Genomic DNA, 17,840 nt, shown 5'->3' with positions numbered 1-17,840 from the left:
AAGTTTTCAGACTTAATTGACCACAGATAGTTGCAAACTTATTCCAATTATTTCAGTTAAGGAATGAAGTGTAGACCATATTAAAAACAAAATCAGGAAATGATTCTGATTAAGATGAAAGATCCATCACAAATTAAGAAATAAAAGTGTAATGCTGGTACTTCATGTTAGAGCAGGCCATTTAAAAAATCATGAAGTGAAACATAAGAAGGCTAGAAAAGTTTGGAGTAGGCTAGATAAATTATTTGGAAGACTCTGTGTTAATCTGCCATAAGGGTAAGAATTAATTTGGCTGATAGGCAACGAGTGACTTGTGTTTGATATCTGAATTTTTCAATCAGCATTTTCTGAACATGGTTTCTCATTATGATAATGACTAAAGGATTAATTATCACCGTGAGAACAGTGATAATGGCACTTTGAACTGTACTTGTCACCATATGACACAGACTATTACTTGTTTTTTGTATTTTAAGAAAGATATGTGCATTTGGAAGCATTTGATTCACTTGGTGAAAGTAATACTATTAGGTTGTTGGAGTTAAATGATGGGGAGACAACATTTTAAAAACACTACTTTCACACTGGCCATCCTTTTTACAGTTTTAATTGACCAGTTAAAACAGAGAATAATTAACAGAATCAGTGTGAATGCTTGTGTCAAATGCATGGTTCAATTAGAATATTTGCTGGTTTCTTCTAAAACTCTCTACTGTAGCAGATAGAATGTTGTAAGAAATAATATTGCTAATTACCTTTCCAAAACAATATCCTTCACTAGCTCAAGTGCAACAGATTAGATGTAAGCCATTTAATGAGAATGGCATAGCATACTGGATTTTAATTTTAGATTATTGGATACATGCATGGTAGGCAATGATATAATTGAGAAATGACTATGTTACTAATTGATACTAATGGAGGCAAAATATAGATTTTTTTGGTATCATCGTTTTTATAGGGACTAGAAACAATGTTTATTAAAATAATCAAATTAATTACATAAATGGGGGCGCCTGGGTGGCTCAGTTGGTTAAGCGACTGCCTTCGGCTCAGGTCATGATCCTGGAGTCCCTGGATCGAGTCCCGCATTGGGCTCCCTGCTCGGCAGGGAGCCTGCTTCTGCCTCTGACCCTCCCCCCTCTCATGTGCTCTCTCTCTCTCATTCTCTCTGTCTCAAATAAATAAATAAATAAAAATCTTTAAAAAAAAAATTAATTACATAAATGATTATATTTTCTTTGTTCTGGAGTGCTTCCTATTTGCCATATTGAGGAAGGCTGCTGAGTTAAAAGGATAGAAAGTTCGGAAATACTGAGCACATTTAGTGTAGCTAGCTGCCATTCTTTGATGTACCCTATGGCAGCACAATTAAGATAACCACTAGACAGTTTCAAGTGAATACTTTTCCTGAATCTGCATTTCTTACTTAGGTGAACTCTAGAGGAAGCTGTTTTAATGCCTGTGTGCTTTCATTTCTTCATCTGTTTATATAGGTTGTTTTAGAGCCATAGTTTCTCAAACTCTTCTTACCTAGTCTCATAGTAAGAAATACATTTTGCCGTGCATACCAACATATTTTCATATATGTAACACAGAAAAAAGTTTCACTAAAAGTATTTTCTTTTTTTTTTTAAGATCTTATTCATTTATTTGAGAGCGAGGGAGAGAGAGACAGAGACGGAGAGCAGGGGAGGAGCAGAGGGAGGAAAAGCAGACTCCGTGCTGAGCACAGAGCCCAATGTGGGGCTCGATCCCAGGACCCTGAGATCATGACCTGAGCCAAAAACAAGAGTTGGGCGCTTAACTGACTGAGCCACCCGTGCCCCACTAAAAGTATTTTCTTACTACAGTGTACACTGATATTTTATTTTTTTGTCCCTTATCTATTTTATACTGTTTCAAAAAAAATACTTCCGTGGCACCTGGGTGGCTCAGTTGGTTAAGCGTCTGCCTTCGGCTCAGGTCATGATCTTGGGTTACTGGGATCCAGTCCCGCATTGGGCTCTCTGCTCGGTGGGGAGCCTGCTCCTCCCTCTGCCTGCCACTCCCCCTGCTTGTGCTCTCTCTCTCTCTCTCTGTCAAATAAATAAATAAATAAAATCTTAAAAAAAAATTAAAAAATACTGCTTATGACCAACTAAACTGATGAATCACAGCCTGCAGTTATAGAATCCTGGCTACAGGACCTTGATATTAGCCCAGCGTGGCAAAGGGCAGGTCTGAAGGAAGATAAGAGTCAGGATTGCAACTACCTAATTCTACATACAGACATAGCAAATGATGTAAGTAAATGAGAACTCGTTAATAGGTCTTGAGAATAATATTTTAGGGAAATATAAATATATTTCCTTTTAAAATAGTAAAGGACCAAGGTAGGAAAATAAAAGTAATGATTGTGACACAAAAAGATAATAGTTGTTAATATTTTGCGTATGAGTTTTTGGTAATTTTTCATATATATGTGTGTAGAGTTTCTTAGTAAAACATAATATGTGTGCTATTTTATAGTCCCACTTTTTCTCAAATATTATTTTACAATATGGTTTTTAATAGCTACAGAACATTATTGGGGAAAATTTCAGTTTGAATTCTGGGATAAAAGTGTCTCTGACATCGAAAGTTTGATTGTTTAGCTGCCCTACCAGAGGCTGGCTGCTCCTTGGCTATATCAGAAATTTAGTTTCCTTTTCCAAATCATAAATGAGTTCATTCTTAAGAACTAGGATTTGCTTTTCTCTTTTAAAGTTAATAGATGAAAATTTTGCGAAGTACATGAAACACTTGGATATAAAATAAAGTAAAAGTGATTCAACATAATAAGAAAAATAATAAAGGGCTGGGGAAAGAGAAGAGGTTCACAAGCATAAAGTTGAGCCCTTGACTTATTGCGGGAAGAGGAAGATTAAATGATCTCAGATCATAACTCCTCTGATGCATTGGAAACTTCTATAAACAGTTGTCACTGCTGATGGCCTTGGCCTCAGGATGCATTAATAATACCTGCTATAAGCCAATAGTGAATCCATTAATGTGTGTCCTCGATATAATTATTTTAAGTGACATATAATTAACTCATATCTTGTATATACCTAATAGTACTCTTCAATTAACATGTGGTGACTATATTAGTAAATCAAAGTGAAATGCTTACTGAAGACACTAAGTTTAGTGTGTTGCTCTGTAAACCCTTCTTGATTTATACATTTGTATCTCACTAGTGATAAGTGTATATGTCTTTGGCGTGTGACAAACTTTGGCATCAAAAAACAACAGCTCAGAGGTCTTTTTTAGGTAGAAATGATAGATTTAGTTTATTGGGTGGACTTAAGTATTCATTTCAAGCCCAGGAATTTTGCTCTACCAGGTGCAGTCCCAGTTGGTTCTCTTGGTTGTGCAGGATAGCTTCCAAGCTGTAGTCTTCCTCTGTTTAATTTTTGAGAACAGATTTGTCCTCCTGAGTTAGAAATTTAGATGCTTCTTTCCATATTCAAATCTTTACTGCTGGAAATAGTTTTTCAAGTTCTCAAGGAATCTATGGGCCATCTGTGTACTATATCCATCATTCTCTAATTCAGTTTTGTTTATGCTGCTTTGAAATTGTTCACTTCCTATCTCCAATAGGTATAAATTCATTTATATCTGCAGATAGAACATTTGAAACTTAGCTTTAAATTTGAAGATAGGAAACCACTCCTTTACTTGCATTTAAGGGTCAAAAATACGTAGCCACTAAAGGCATAGGTTTTGGAAAGGGCTCCCTGAGTTTAGATCCCAGCTCTACCACTTACTGCCTGCATGACATAGGCCTAGGCATTTCACAATTTTGTGCCTTCCTAATCTGCAAAAAATGGAATATAAAACTGTACTTGTCTCATAGGGTAATGAACTAGGTGAGTGAATTTATGTAACACACATTCACAGTAACATTGAGTAAATATTACCTATCTCTATATTTGTCTTTAATGTCTAATAGCAAAGAAAGGATAGTTATAGCTGAATACATGCTATTGGATGAATGAATACATATTACAGCCAAAATACCTCACAGACACCTTGATTACCCAATTCCTTTATGTAAAATTGAAAAATTGAAGCAACTTACTTTATATTCTCTAAAACACCTAGTGTTTTATGGTACAAATGATATGTAATGAGTGGGATGTGGGGGAGAATGAAATTAGCAACGAATGTTAGAAAATAAAGTGTACTCTATCCTAGAATAAAAGTCATTTGTAATGATTTAATATGTACAAGTTGCAGGAAAAGCGTATCCTATAAAGATCAAGGTCATCTCTCTTTCAGAAGTTGTTTTAAATATATATATTAAATTGTATATATACATACATATATTTGCATATATATGAACTATATATTGAATTTTAGACTATGTTTTTGAAAAGTAAATTAGAAGTATGTGACTGCTATGGACTTCAGGATTGTTCATATAAATGCAGTGCTATTCGAATATCTCCAAGACTTGTTCTCAGAATAAATTTATTCTGGCAGTGGATTAGAATCCAGAATGAAGACCTTTATATTCAAAGTAATTAGCAGTACTTAGTAGTATTAGCAGCTTGACCCTGAATTCTGTGGTCTCTTCCCTAGACTATGTATAGATGTTTGTGTCAAGCAGTGTCTAACCAGTGTACAAAAGATATTAAATTATAGGGAACACATAATAGAGGCTGTGGAGCGGCTTTGGCAGTAGAATGTGCATCTGGAAGTTGATGAGGGTGGGTGGAAGCTAAGAGGATACTGAACTTGACTCATGTACTTATCATAATGTGGCAAGTTGTAACTTGTTTCCCACTTCCTTAGGAATTCTTAGAAAATAAAATATATCCCACATTGACTTTTAAATTTACATAGTAAGAGGCATGCCTCAGAGTAGAATCAAAATAATTGTGAAAAATCGAAGTCCACATCTATAGCTTGAATTTGAGTTGTTTTTCTCTAACCATTGACCCATTTCATATTAAGAAGAAAAGAGTTTCATTTATATCCCAGAGCTCAGGAACAAGTACTTTAGTGAAAAGCTGGAATTCATCGTTAAAACTTGGGATAAAATCTTTCCTTAAATAAAAAGCTTTAAAAAAAATAGTAGACAGTAGATCTCTAGACAGCTAGAGTAGACAGCTAGATCTCTAGACATAAATGTTATAAAATGATGGGTTCAGTAGAAGCTAACTTAGCCTGAGAAGAAAGAATCTGAGGAAGCTAAGGTATGGAAACATGACATTATCTTGTATGTTTCTATTGCATCCATCAGGGTTTTTTTTAATATTTTTATTGTTATGTTAATCACCATACATTACATCATTAGTTTTTGATGTAGTGTTCCATGATTCATTGTTTGTGTATAACACCCAGTGCTCCATGCAATACGTGCCCTCTTTAATACCCATCACCAGGCTAACCCATCCTCCCACCCTCTCCCCTCTAGAACCCTCAGTTTGTTTCTCAGAGTCCATTGTCTCTCATGGTTCGTCTCCACCTCAATTTCCCCCTGCATCCATCAGTTTTTCAGAAAAGAAATATAGTGCATTTTAAATGATATGTGTGAATTAGAATTGTATTATTTCTGAATATTATAAGCATAATGTTGCTTGCTTAGATGCTGCGTTTGGAAGTGATATTATGTTTAAAATGTGTGTCAAACTTTATTAAACCTCTTTTCACCTCATTCTCTTAGTTAAATTACTGTGAATTTGACAAATTTGGAGCTCAAAGACAATGGAAGACTATTCATTGAAACGCACTTAATTGAACTTCTGATTCAACAGCTATATTTCATTTCCCCACACTTTCCTCTCTTCATTTTCTTATCTTCCTCATGGCTATATTTTATCATTGTCTTTCTAGCCATAATTTATTCATTCCATTATTCCTTTCTATTCCTTCCTTTTTTATTTTGGCTTTCCCCTTCCTCCTCTCTCCTCTCTCTTCAACAAGCCTGAATCTTCATGGCCTGATCTTCAGCACTCATGTGTTTCCTATGCACAGGAATACAAATAAGGTCTTAGAAAAAGAGAGGTGAACAAAAATCATATAGCTCTATTGTTGGTTGTCCTGTGCATAGTCTGTTAATTAGGTGTTCAAATTAGCTGTAACCTGGGTGTTTATCTGGATGAGTGGAGCCTTATTTATCCAAATTTGCTTGGAGTTGCACGCAGGCTAAGGAAATCAGGGATGTGTTGTTTCCAGGGCCAAACATCTCCATCTTTTCTCAGGCTTTTCCACACAGGAGAAAGATGCTGGTTATCAGTTTGAATTTCCACCAATCTGCAATTTTTATGTGACCTGACAAATACACATATTTAATATCATTATAAATGACAGTGTTGCTGGAATAACTTTATTTTCAAGATTAGCAAATGTTTTTTGGATCACTAGTCTTAAATGTATTTTCACTCTCTTAAAAAGTGTATTCTGTATAGAAAACATCAAAACACTGAATCAAAGAATGACTCTTCAAACATATTAACTTAAATGCTATATTGCATTCTACTATATTGTAGAATTTATGGCTATAATTTTTTTATTTGCGGTTTCAAAGATATCTACGTGGAAAATTATTAATCAAGGGGCGCTTCACTGGAAAAACAACCATATCTTTCAAAAAGCATCCTTTCTATTTTTGAATGGGGTATCTTTTATGAGTTTTTGGGTCTCTCATGTTAATGAGACATTCTGTATTGGTGAGACCCTTTGATGATTGGCACTTTTCTGTTATATTTTTGAAAGCCTTCCCTTTCAAACAGTTTTTGCAAGCTAATATTAATATATTTATCAAGTTTTAAAGAAACTATGAACTTTCTGGAATTTGTAAAGAAACTGAGAGAATTAAATGCTTATAGGAAGCATACTAAGAGAAAATATTTCTTTTAATCAAATTTAGTTGCCTGAGTTACAATCTTATTTGTGTAGTGGCCAATACTTGCTTGGATTTTACCATGATTCTTTTCTTTTTTTTTAAGATCTTATTTATTTATTTGACTCAGCAAGAGAGAGAGAGAGTGCACAAGCAAGGGGAGAGGCAGATTCCCCACTGAGCAGGGAGCCCCATGCAGGGCTTGATCCAAGGACCCTGGGATCATGACCTGAGCCAAAGGCAGACGCTTAACCGACTAAGCCACCCAGGCGCCCCTAAAGATCTCTATCTTTTAATTCTCTGACTTTCCTGTTTCTTCTACTGCTTCCTTTTTTTTTTTTTTTTAAGATTTATTTATTTATTTGAGATAGAGAGAGGCAGGGGAAGAACAGAGGGAGAGACAGCGTTAAGCAGTACTTTCGTTTTTAATGAAAACATTTTAAAGTTCAAGTGAAGGATTCTAAGTCCATTGCTCTGAGTTCTTTATAAAGAATCCATTAACAGAGTTTTTTCACTCAAGATGGAAGATACATATTAGAAAACTGTTCTCACCCACTTCTGTCCCATTAACTTTGAACAGAATGAGTCAAGGATGTGGAACTGCAGAGATGTCCTGATGATTCTGAATTCTCAGTTCTCATTTGTCATACTGCACAAGTAGAAGTCAGCTAGAATACTACGATCATTGTTGTGTTACTGCATCCGTTACTCATCTTTAATAGCAGTAATAGAGACTCTCTGGGAGGTATTAACAACTTCATCTCTCTTGGATAAAGCCTCTTCCCTCTTTGTACTCTAGCCATATTGCCTTCTTCAGTTTCTTCATGTCCTTTCTAACCTCAGGGCCTTTGTACATACTGCTCTTTCTAGCTGGGATAATTCCTCCTTGGCTTATATTGCATTAATTGCTATTCATTCTATAAATCTCAGCTTAAATGTGAGCTTCTTTTGAAGGACTCTCCTGACTACCCAGATTTGATAGGTTTTCCAAATAAACCTTCCTGTAACAGAGTGTATTGCTTCCTACCACTTACCACAATTGCAATGAATGAAAAAGTTAATTCTTTCTGTAAATCTTTCTCTCACATCTGCTTCTGCTGCCAATCTAAATAGTCAATCATGGTAAGGACTGTCTTTGCCTTGCTGATAGCTATATTCCCTGGTGCCTAGCACAATTCCTGGAATATAGAAGTTACACCATAATCAGTTATTGAGAGAAAGAAGGGGGAAAAAGGATTTATGAAGAAGCTGATTATTTTTCAGTTCCTTTCATCCACATTTAAGAAAATGGGTACATAGAAAATATTTTGAAAGAGTCCGTGAGCTAATATCTTATCCTAGAGTCACAATTAGAATATTTGAAGGAGGTGACAGGGTCATAAAGTTATGGGAAGGTGGTATAGAATCACAGACACCACATTGGTATAGAGCAATGCAGAAGAAAATAACTCCTGGATCAAGGTTTTGGACACATGGAAATAGAACTTTGAGTTTGATCAACAACTGGCCTTTTTTTTTTTTTTTCATTCAACAATGAGAGCACAGTATATGCAAAACGCTCTAGAAAATCCTGCTGAGATAGAAAACTGAAGAAAAAATATCTTAACTGCCTGCAGTATAAAGGGCAAAACAGAATAAGGAGGGGGAAAATGGCAAAATGAACTAAATTATCACTTTGTGAGATCATCTCCAATTCTTATAAAACTGAAGAAAAAATATCTTAACTGCCTGCAGTATAAAGGGCAAAACAGAATAAGGAGGGGAAAAATGGCAAAATGAACTAAATGCAACATTAGAAGTACAGACAGAGTTCCATGAGCTTCCCAGCGCATCAGGAGCAGAGAGCAGATGCAGGCGGTAGGAAAATGCACAGCACATATAGAAAATCACAAAGAGGCCAATTGAGGACTGTTCTGAGGAACGTTGAATGCCAGCCATGCTAAGAAATTTTGAGAGCAAGAAATAATAAATTATGTTTGTTTAATTTTTGTTTTTGTTTCTTTTTCCACAGGTAACCTGGAAGTCAAGGTGGGAAATAAACAAAACAAATGAGGGCATGAGACGGACAGTGGTTACAGTGAAGAGCCTATTGAAACAATTCAGGTAAGAGATGAGCATATTATGCCTTGTGTTATTAATGGATCAGATATACAAAATAGGAAGTATTCCTTGGATAATTGAACACTTTCTTTTTTAAAGTTTTTTCAAAAAAAAAGTTATTTATAAATAGTATCAAACTTACAGAAAAGTTGCAAGAATAAAAATAGTATATGCATTCAGTATATGTATTCTGCTGTTTGTGGTGAAAAGCCACAGATATGATTGATTACTTTTGGAATAGAGTCAGATAAAAAATACACAGTCATTTTTATTATAAAGCCCCTTTATTAATGGTAGGTTAGAGGAATGTTGTTTTGACAGTCCATAGGATGTATCTTAGTGTGCATTTATGTTGTTCACTTGGCCAATATTTGCTCATTTGGGTTTTTTAGAAATGAAGACAATAACATTTTAAAAATTCATAATTTTTATAATTACCGAAGAGACCGAGAGATACAGAAAGTATAAAGAATAAAATAGTATCACTTATAATCCTTCCACACAGAGGTATCCTCTTCTAATATAAATATAAATAATTTTGGCATATTTTTTCAGTCATATATACATGAATATTTAATATACTTGCAATCATACTGGTGTACATCATACAATCATATGATGTTGTCTATTTTGTTTTCATTATCACTTTGTGAGATCATCTCCAAATTATAAGAATCCATTTAAATATCTCATTTTATTTTATTTATCTTTTTTAAATCTGATTTCTATTGTCAAATATTATTCAGAATAATTTTTGTAAGAGAATTTGATTTATCATTTTTGTAGCTGGTCACTGAGATACTTCCAGATACTTTTGATAATGTAAAATAATCTTTGATGTGCATCTTTATGCATAAGTATTTTCTCAACTCTCTGATTATTTCCTTAAAATAAATTTCTTTTTTTTAAAGATTTTATTTATTTGAGACAGAGAACACGAGCTGCAGAGGGCGGGGGGAGGGGCAGAGGGAGAGGGAGAAGCAGACTCCCCACTGAGCAGGGAGCCCACCATGGCACTAGATCCCAGGACCCTGAGATTGTCATCTGAGCTGAAGGCAGACCCTTAACAGCCTGAGCCACCCAGGTGCCCCCAAAATAAATTTCTGTAAATGGAATTCCTACATCAAATTAAATAAACTTAAAAAAAAATTCTCACTACATATTGCCCAAGAGTATTCTAGAAAGTCTATACCAACATATAGTCCAAAACCAGAAACTTAATTGAAATTTTTATATTTTCTCTTTTATATTTATTTGACTCTTAGTGTGTTGACCATTGTTTTTGTGCTTATTGTCTGGTTCAGTTTATTCTATGAATTGTTAGTTGATATCTTCTCATCTGTTATTTTCTTGGTATACTAGTGTTTTCATTGACAGATTAAAGCCCATTTTATATTAAAAGTTTTATTTCCTTTTTATAAGTGAACTTAGTAATGTTTTAACTGAAACAAAGAATTTAAAGGGGTGCCTGGGTGGCTAAGTCAGTTAAGCATCTGACTTTGACTCAGGTCATGGTCTCAGGGTCCTAGGATCTGAGTCTGCTTATTTCTCTGCCCCACCCCTACTTGTGCTCACTCCCTCTCTGTCTCAAATAAATAAATAAAATCTTTAAAAAAAGACTTAAAAACAGATATATTTTTTCTAAATTCTTGGTCAGAGTGATAAAACCATTTGTTTCAGGGGCGCCTGGGTGGCTCAGTCATTAAGCGTCTGCCTTCGGCTCAGGTCATGATCCCAGGGTCCTGGGATCGAGCCCCACATCGGGCTCCTTGCTCAGCGGGGAGTCTGCTTCTCCCTCTCCCTCTGCCTGCTGTTCTGCCTACCTGTGCTCTCTCTCTCTCTCTGTCAAATAAATAAATAAAATCTTTAAAAACAAAACAAAAACATTTGTTTCATAGAGAATTTTATGATTTCTACTTTGTACTTAAATTTTAGTAAACCTTTTAAAACCTTAGTAAATTTTGATAGATTTATCTATCAAAATCTCTTGTTCTGAGTATAATTGTGGATACAGGTGAGTCTCGATTAAATTCAAACACTAGTTAAAAATCCAGTGTAGTTGAATTTCTAGAAATCATGCAAAGCCATTGACTGCTTAAAATGATTTTTATAATTGACAAATTATCTTTTTATAAATAAGATTCACAGTGTTCCACTTTATTTTGCATTCTTTGTGATAATTTACAACACACTTTCACCTATACCACAAGTTGACTATTGGGAGCCCAAATCCAATTACAACATGCAGAAGAATTTTAATTATCTGCAAGTCATGGCTCCCAAGACTTGTTGAAATTTGAGTTCAGAGAATCTAATGTCTCCACATTTGGCTTTGATACTCGCTATGGGCATGAGAAGTGTTGCTGGTCTTGACTTCAGTGAATTCAAGCAATAAGGCTTTCTGCTGCTGACCGCCTGGGCAAAGATCCTCCATGCAGTTGGTAATTCAGTTTGCCTTTTGTTCAAGTCCCTCCCTCCATGGAATCCGGTCCTAACCCCATGCCTGTCAAATTCTTGCGTTTCAAACTGAATAACCAAGTAACAATCATTTACTGCTGAGGAGGACCTTTCCTTTTTAGAGGAGGTATGCATGAACTCATTTATTTGCCAGATTGTGCCAGATATTTTCTGTCTGCCCTCACGCACCATCCCCATTCACTTTCTATTCTTCTCTGCCTGGGGGCTTATCTGTATGGATACCATCAGCAGGGCTTCCATTCCCTGGTTTCTATTTATTTTCAGCCATTGGGGAAATGGGAAAGAAATAAGAGAGACAGGTTAGGGCGTTTATTCACCTGGCTAAACTCCATGTGAGGTCACCTGTTTTAACTAAAGGTTGTCCCTCCTTGTGTGATAGCCTGCCATATGTGACTTTTGCTCCCCACTGGTTTCAGGAAGTTTTTCCTCCCATCATCTCTTCCACTTCAGTGTGGTAACCATGCCACTGCTGCTAGTCCTAGAGTCCGTGAATACTCCTCAGCAATTAGTTGTTACTTGATAATTACTACTTTCTAATTAGCTTTTCTTTTTTATAATAAATTATATTTGTTATCTATTACTATGTAACAAATTACCTCTAAACTTCTGAGCTTAAAACAGTAATAAATCATTATGTCACTGTTTCTGTGGGTCAGGAATTTAGGAGTGATTTGGCTGGGTAGGTTTGAGAAACAATTCTCCGCGAGTCCCTCACGTATCTGCATTTATTGAGAGAAAAGACATTGGTTGCCTTAATTCTGAGCTATCTTTTCAATTATATTTGCAGAATGACTTCCCTTGGCAGATAGATAATTCTTTCTCTTACCTGAACAAAGTATAGGCATCCTTAGTGACTGTGATAAAAAATTTGGGTTTCCTAAACTCAGGATTTCTCTCATGTAATACAATTCAGTGTGTATGCAAGTGTTACCTGGCCCCATTCACATTGCTCTGTGGGAATTAAGACTCAAACCCAGCTCAAAAGAGAGCTAATAATCTGATTAATGTACCTGCTCTGAAAGATAAAGTTCTTTGTTTCTGACCCAGGAATCTTGTGTCTCTTGCAAGTATCCATGAAAATGAGGCAGGGTAATATGTTAGTTGGCAAGTGGGGTAAAATCTTAAACCTTTGACAATTCTTGACAGGTAGTCTTGGCTTAGGGATTCTCATGGAGTTTCAGTCATGATGTTGGCAGATGAAGGCCTGACTGGAGATGGACGGTCGACTTCCAAAACGACTGACTCACATGACTGGCAAGTTGATGCTGGCTGTTGTCAAGAGACCTTGGTTCCTTGCCACACGAAATTCACCATAGGCTGGTCTGAGTATTTTCCCAACATGGAAGCCAGTTTCCCCAGAGTAATTGATCGAAGAGAGTGCAAGGTAGAAGGCACAATGTCATAAGACCTGACCTAAGAAATCACACTGCCATTTCCATAACATCCTATTGGCCTCACTGGATAACACATCTATTCAGTGTGAGAGGTGACTACACGAGGGCATGAATACTGTGAGGCAAAGATCATTGCAGTCCATTTTGGAGGCTGGCTACCATATAAAGTGTTCTCAAAATATCTCAGTTTGTGTTTAATGTCTCTTTCCTGACTGAAACTTATTTATATGTGCTCTTAACTCCTGTAGGCATGTTGTATTTTGAATTTGCTTTCTTTACTGTCTTAATGCACATACTCCTAGGGCCATTAATTCCATTTACAAGGAAATATCAAGTTACAATCTTTGAGTAATTTGACCAAAAATTTGCAATCAGTATGAGACTAAAGATACACGAAATCTAATACTCCTTCCGGTATTCAAAACAGTTTTTTGGATAGGAAATATAAAAATGAATGGAGAGGAATAATTTTGAAATCTTCTTATGTAAATTGGATTAACATGTAGGCAGATACTTACTTAAGTGGCATAATTGAAAGAATGTGTCTATCAAAATATCTTTCCCCGTCTCCTATCAGAATGTCTCTAAAGTGTCTATAGTAAAAGTTATTGTTGGAGAGTCATCCAGGAAAGTCTATATTTTGTCTTGATTAAGGCATTACATTTTATCAGAAGGGCAGTGTATTACCTTGGTCTTTAGTTAATGATTTTAAAATTGTCATTTAATAATTAAGTAATTTATAATTAAGTTCAATCCCTAAACACCTATTGTCTCCTAGCAGAAAGCACACACATACAAGGTTGATTTTATGGGACATAAAGGCTTGAGAAAGTCCAGAGACCCATGTGGTTTTGTGCAGTGGGGATCTCAGACAATTTAATACTATATTTGAAGGTGCCTAAAGGAATGACAGTGACTTTAAGAAATTCTGTACCCTTCACAAATTCAACTTGAGTTGACCCTAATAGCTGAAATGCACTAGTATTCACTTTTTAATGAAAGAAAGGTGAACAGTTGTACCATTATTGTGTAAACAAGCTTGAAGAGCTGTGAATTACTTCTTTTACAGAAAGTAAAGTATTAGGTGACTGCAACAGTGTGATATTGTGGTTAGGAGTATTCTGAGGTTAGAAATCTTACAAAAAGGACAACCCCCTCACCAATTTTCAGTGAAAGTATATTTATTTTTTGTCAGTGTTTTGAGCTGAAATATAAGTTTACATTTATCTTTATTTTAAACTTTTTTCATTCTTTCCTTTTAACTCATTCCTATAACAATTCTGTTTTCTGCAGCTTCCTTGACAGAATAAGCTATGGAGTTTTTCCAATCCAATAAGCAAGATTAGAAGGGAGACATCCCTCAACCAAACCTCAACCAAAAGACCTCAGGTCTTTGGTGTATGGGAGGTCTTCAGAGCTATTAATTTGGTAAAGCATCTGACAGCTTGGAGTGCTTTTATAGATGCCTGGGATGGGTGCTACATTTTTAGTGTAAAATACCTCTACATTCTGAAGATACCTCAGCTCTTTACTGTGAGGGTCAGAGTATGAGCACACTCTTTCAAGATATCTAAGGGGAGAGAGAGAAATGAACACAATTGTACCCTGCATACTTGAATCCCTTGGGTGTGACATTGAAACATACTTTTGAATGATGCTTGACATGTTCCCATAAAGCCCCCTGGCTGAGACGGAAACAAAATAGCCATGTTAATCTAGTGCCTGCTGACAGAGTTGCTGTTCACGTTCAATGTTCAATCTCTGATACTTATTTTGCACTTTAGTGTGGATTATCCTATTAGATCTCCTGATGTGGGATTGTGGGACAGACTTCAGTAAAGGGTAGAGTCACAGGTGCTCTCACAAAGTGCCCCTTTTGTTTCCTTCAGCCAGCTGATACTTAGTTTTCCTTTGCTAGTTGTTAATTGTTCTGAGATTGAGCCAATGAAACTAATAAAACCTATTTTCCATGGTTATGGCTCTCTCCTTCTTCTCTCTTCTCCCCTCCCTTCCCCTTCCCCCCTCACCCCTCTTTCTCTCCTTCTTCTTTCCCTCCCTCCCACCCCTTCCTTGCTAGGGATGAACAAAAGAAGCCCCAATTACTTTTGGAAGCCAACTTAACCCACTAGGAGAAACAGCCATAGGATAATGGACCAGAGAGATGGGAGAATTAAGCCCCATGATGATATCCTTAGGCCATTCTATTTGTCCTTCTGGGACTTGCCCTATATCTAGGGCAGGGACAGTCAATTTCCTCATTACTGAAGCCATTCTGAATGGGGTTTCTTATAGTTGCATCTGAAATCATCCACTCTCACACATGGAACATATGGAAAAAAGAGAGGTAAGCAGAGGCCTGGCATGAGTGGCCCTGCTTATTGGTCATCCTCCAGAATTGGGGTAGAGGTTGGAAAGGTGGGAGGTATTAGAAGCTTTTATGTAAATATATGTTTTAATCAGTTTGTTGGCAGTGACCTAAATAGAATAATATGTTGGGAAGGTAATATTGGGGGAAAATTGTGCCTGTTCCATATTTTGGGAAATCTTCTATGGCAGACTTAGCATTGTCTTTTAGAAGGGCACATCAGGGCCATCCATTAGGCCTCTGCTCCCTCAGGGGGTTCTTCTCTTTTTAGTTTAATATATTATGTTTCTGGATGAGATTTTGCTTGAAAAAAGGTTCATAATCAAAGACTGAAAACTACTCTTTAGCAATACATACTTATTTTGTCACTGTTCTGTGATAAACACAATGAGTGCTCCAGATATTGCTTATCATATGTCATCCATTTGCATCCATACCTGACTTCTTACATCTATATCTGACTTCTGGCAAAGCCATCATGGTTTAGTGTTCTCATTTAGACTGTCATCACCACCCTTTCCGTGTGAGGATGAGGTAGAGGTACTGCCGTTCTATCTCCTTGTCTTTCATTCTCCTCTCCAATGCCACTTAACAAGGAATATACAACTTTGTCAACATTCAGTACAGATCTTCAACCTACATGCGTAGTCAGGCTATTTTTTTCTTCCAGGGATGAATTTGGCTCTAAGATCTCAGTTTGCATTGTTCCGTTAGAAAAACAAAAACAAAAACAAAAAACAAACATTTTGTATTTTTTTTAAAGATTTTATTTATTTATTTGAGAGAGAGAATGAGATAGAGAGAGAGAGCATGAGAGGGGGGAGGGTCGGAGGGAGAAGCAGACTCCCTGCTGAGCAGGGAGCCCGATGGCGGGACTCGATCCCAGGACTCCAGGATCATGACCTGAGCCGAAGGCAGTCGCTTAACCAACTGAGCCACCCAGGCACCCCCAAACATTTTGTATTTTTATGATTACCAGATATTTGTCTTTTTTTCTCATTTTGAGTCCAATAAGTTTGTTTATTTGTTTGTTTACATATTTTATGTGAGTAGGTGAATTGGCAGTTGTTCACTGGATCCAATCAGAATATACTGATTTCCCTGTTTAAGTCAGCAAACTTTCTGCTTAAGTAGAAAACAATAGTTGTACCAGAAGCATCAACAACCACCTTCAGAAAGAGAAAACAAAATGTCCTAATGCAGGATTTTTTATGTATAACTCAATTGCTTTGGTAAAATATCTACTGGCAAAGCTGAACCTAAACAGCATTTCACATGCATCCTAAACAGCTTGCCTGAAGACTGAAGCATACTCTGGTTATATACTTTCTGAAATCTATCTATATTTTATTTTGTCTAGGAAAAAGATTAAAGAATAGAATTATATTAGAACTGGTGGAGGCATGATCCATGCCCCCTTGATTATATTGAAACATTAAAATGTCATCAGCATGTTAATTTTGTCATCTCAACTGCTTGAGATTTATTCAGCACTTCTATCTATTACATTACTGTGGAAACACAATTTATTCTGATTGTGGAAATGTCATAGGCAGCAACTAAAAACATCTGGAATTCTTGGTTTAGAAAGAATGCCTGGTTTCAATAATGCTATTTCTAAATTAACTTTATCTATGAAGAAGGCAGGAATCATGCATTTTTAAATTATTCAAATTGAAATATTCATTTGGCTCACCAATTTTAACTGAGGAGGTCAAAAATTAAAAGAAAAACAGGATTTGTGGATAAAGAACTATTGTTTTTTAATGGTTGGGAAAAATAAAATGGTCTCCAATGAAAGTGTAGTTTTAGGAAAATATAGTAACCTGGCTTTTTTGTTTGTTTTTCCTCTTCATTATAGGAAGAAAAGCTTGACTAAGTCTGTGACATATCTAGAAAGTAGAAGCAGGGGAGAGAGATGGGTAATTAATTCCACGAAGACAAAAGACAGAATTGTCAGAATGGCACAAAGAAATATAAATTTTGCTTTTATGCTTTACTTTCTCCTTTATAAAAATTGTACATAGAGTACATTTCTTTGCTACTATTGAGGTGAAAGCCATTCCCCTGCTAAGGACTTGTATACGAGGTGGTGAGGGAGGAAAGAAGCAAATGTTGGTTGATGATATTTAGGGATTTTCTCAGTATGCATATCTGCAACTTTTTACCTGAGATATCTAAGTCCTAAAAGCTCTGAAAACTGAAATAAATGCCTATCGGGTGGCAAAAATTGGAGCTAACTTCATGTGAGGTTGTATTCTTCATTTCATTTCCCTGACTATTTAATTTCATCAGAGAATTACTAATTCTAATTACTAATACTAATACAATTACAAGGTGCTGCCCCAGACTTCATGTAGAATGTTTTGTAATTCTTTCCTACAACTTGAAAAAGTCTAAGTTACAAAACACATCTTGTTGGAAGAGTTTCAGATAAGTGTATTATGGATCTGTAGTAAATTCTAGAGTCTACCTCCCTGACTCTCACCCCCATCAAAGCCGGTTGTTTCCAACTTGTGTGGGCTTGACTTAAAAATCTTCTGCTGTGAGGCATTATTTGAAACACCTATGCTCACGTCTTAGCTAAAATTCACCTTCAGGTTTCACATCTAGTATAAAATTATTTTGG

The 17,840-nt window shown here is 36.1% G+C and overlaps 1 long non-coding RNA gene across 1 annotated transcript in view; it reads left to right on the top strand.

Annotated features, from left to right (window-relative positions):
• Positions 1–8,888: 8,888 nt before the first annotated feature.
• Positions 8,889–17,840, top strand: part of LOC135363768 (uncharacterized) — a 175,780-nt gene continuing 166,828 nt past the window's right edge. Inside the window, exon 1 of the long non-coding RNA XR_010409828.1 lies at positions 8,889–8,977. This is a non-coding gene — a long non-coding RNA (uncharacterized LOC135363768). The remainder of the gene's footprint in view (positions 8,978–17,840) is intronic.

Source organism: Mirounga angustirostris, unplaced genomic scaffold (genome assembly GCF_029215605.1).
Source record: "Mirounga angustirostris isolate CCGP_5_RB_7025 unplaced genomic scaffold, mMirAng1.0.hap1 SCAF_3, whole genome shotgun sequence".
In the NCBI taxonomy this organism is placed as follows: domain Eukaryota; kingdom Metazoa; phylum Chordata; class Mammalia; order Carnivora; family Phocidae; genus Mirounga; species Mirounga angustirostris.
This window is presented reverse-complemented; position numbering and strand designations above follow the sequence as displayed.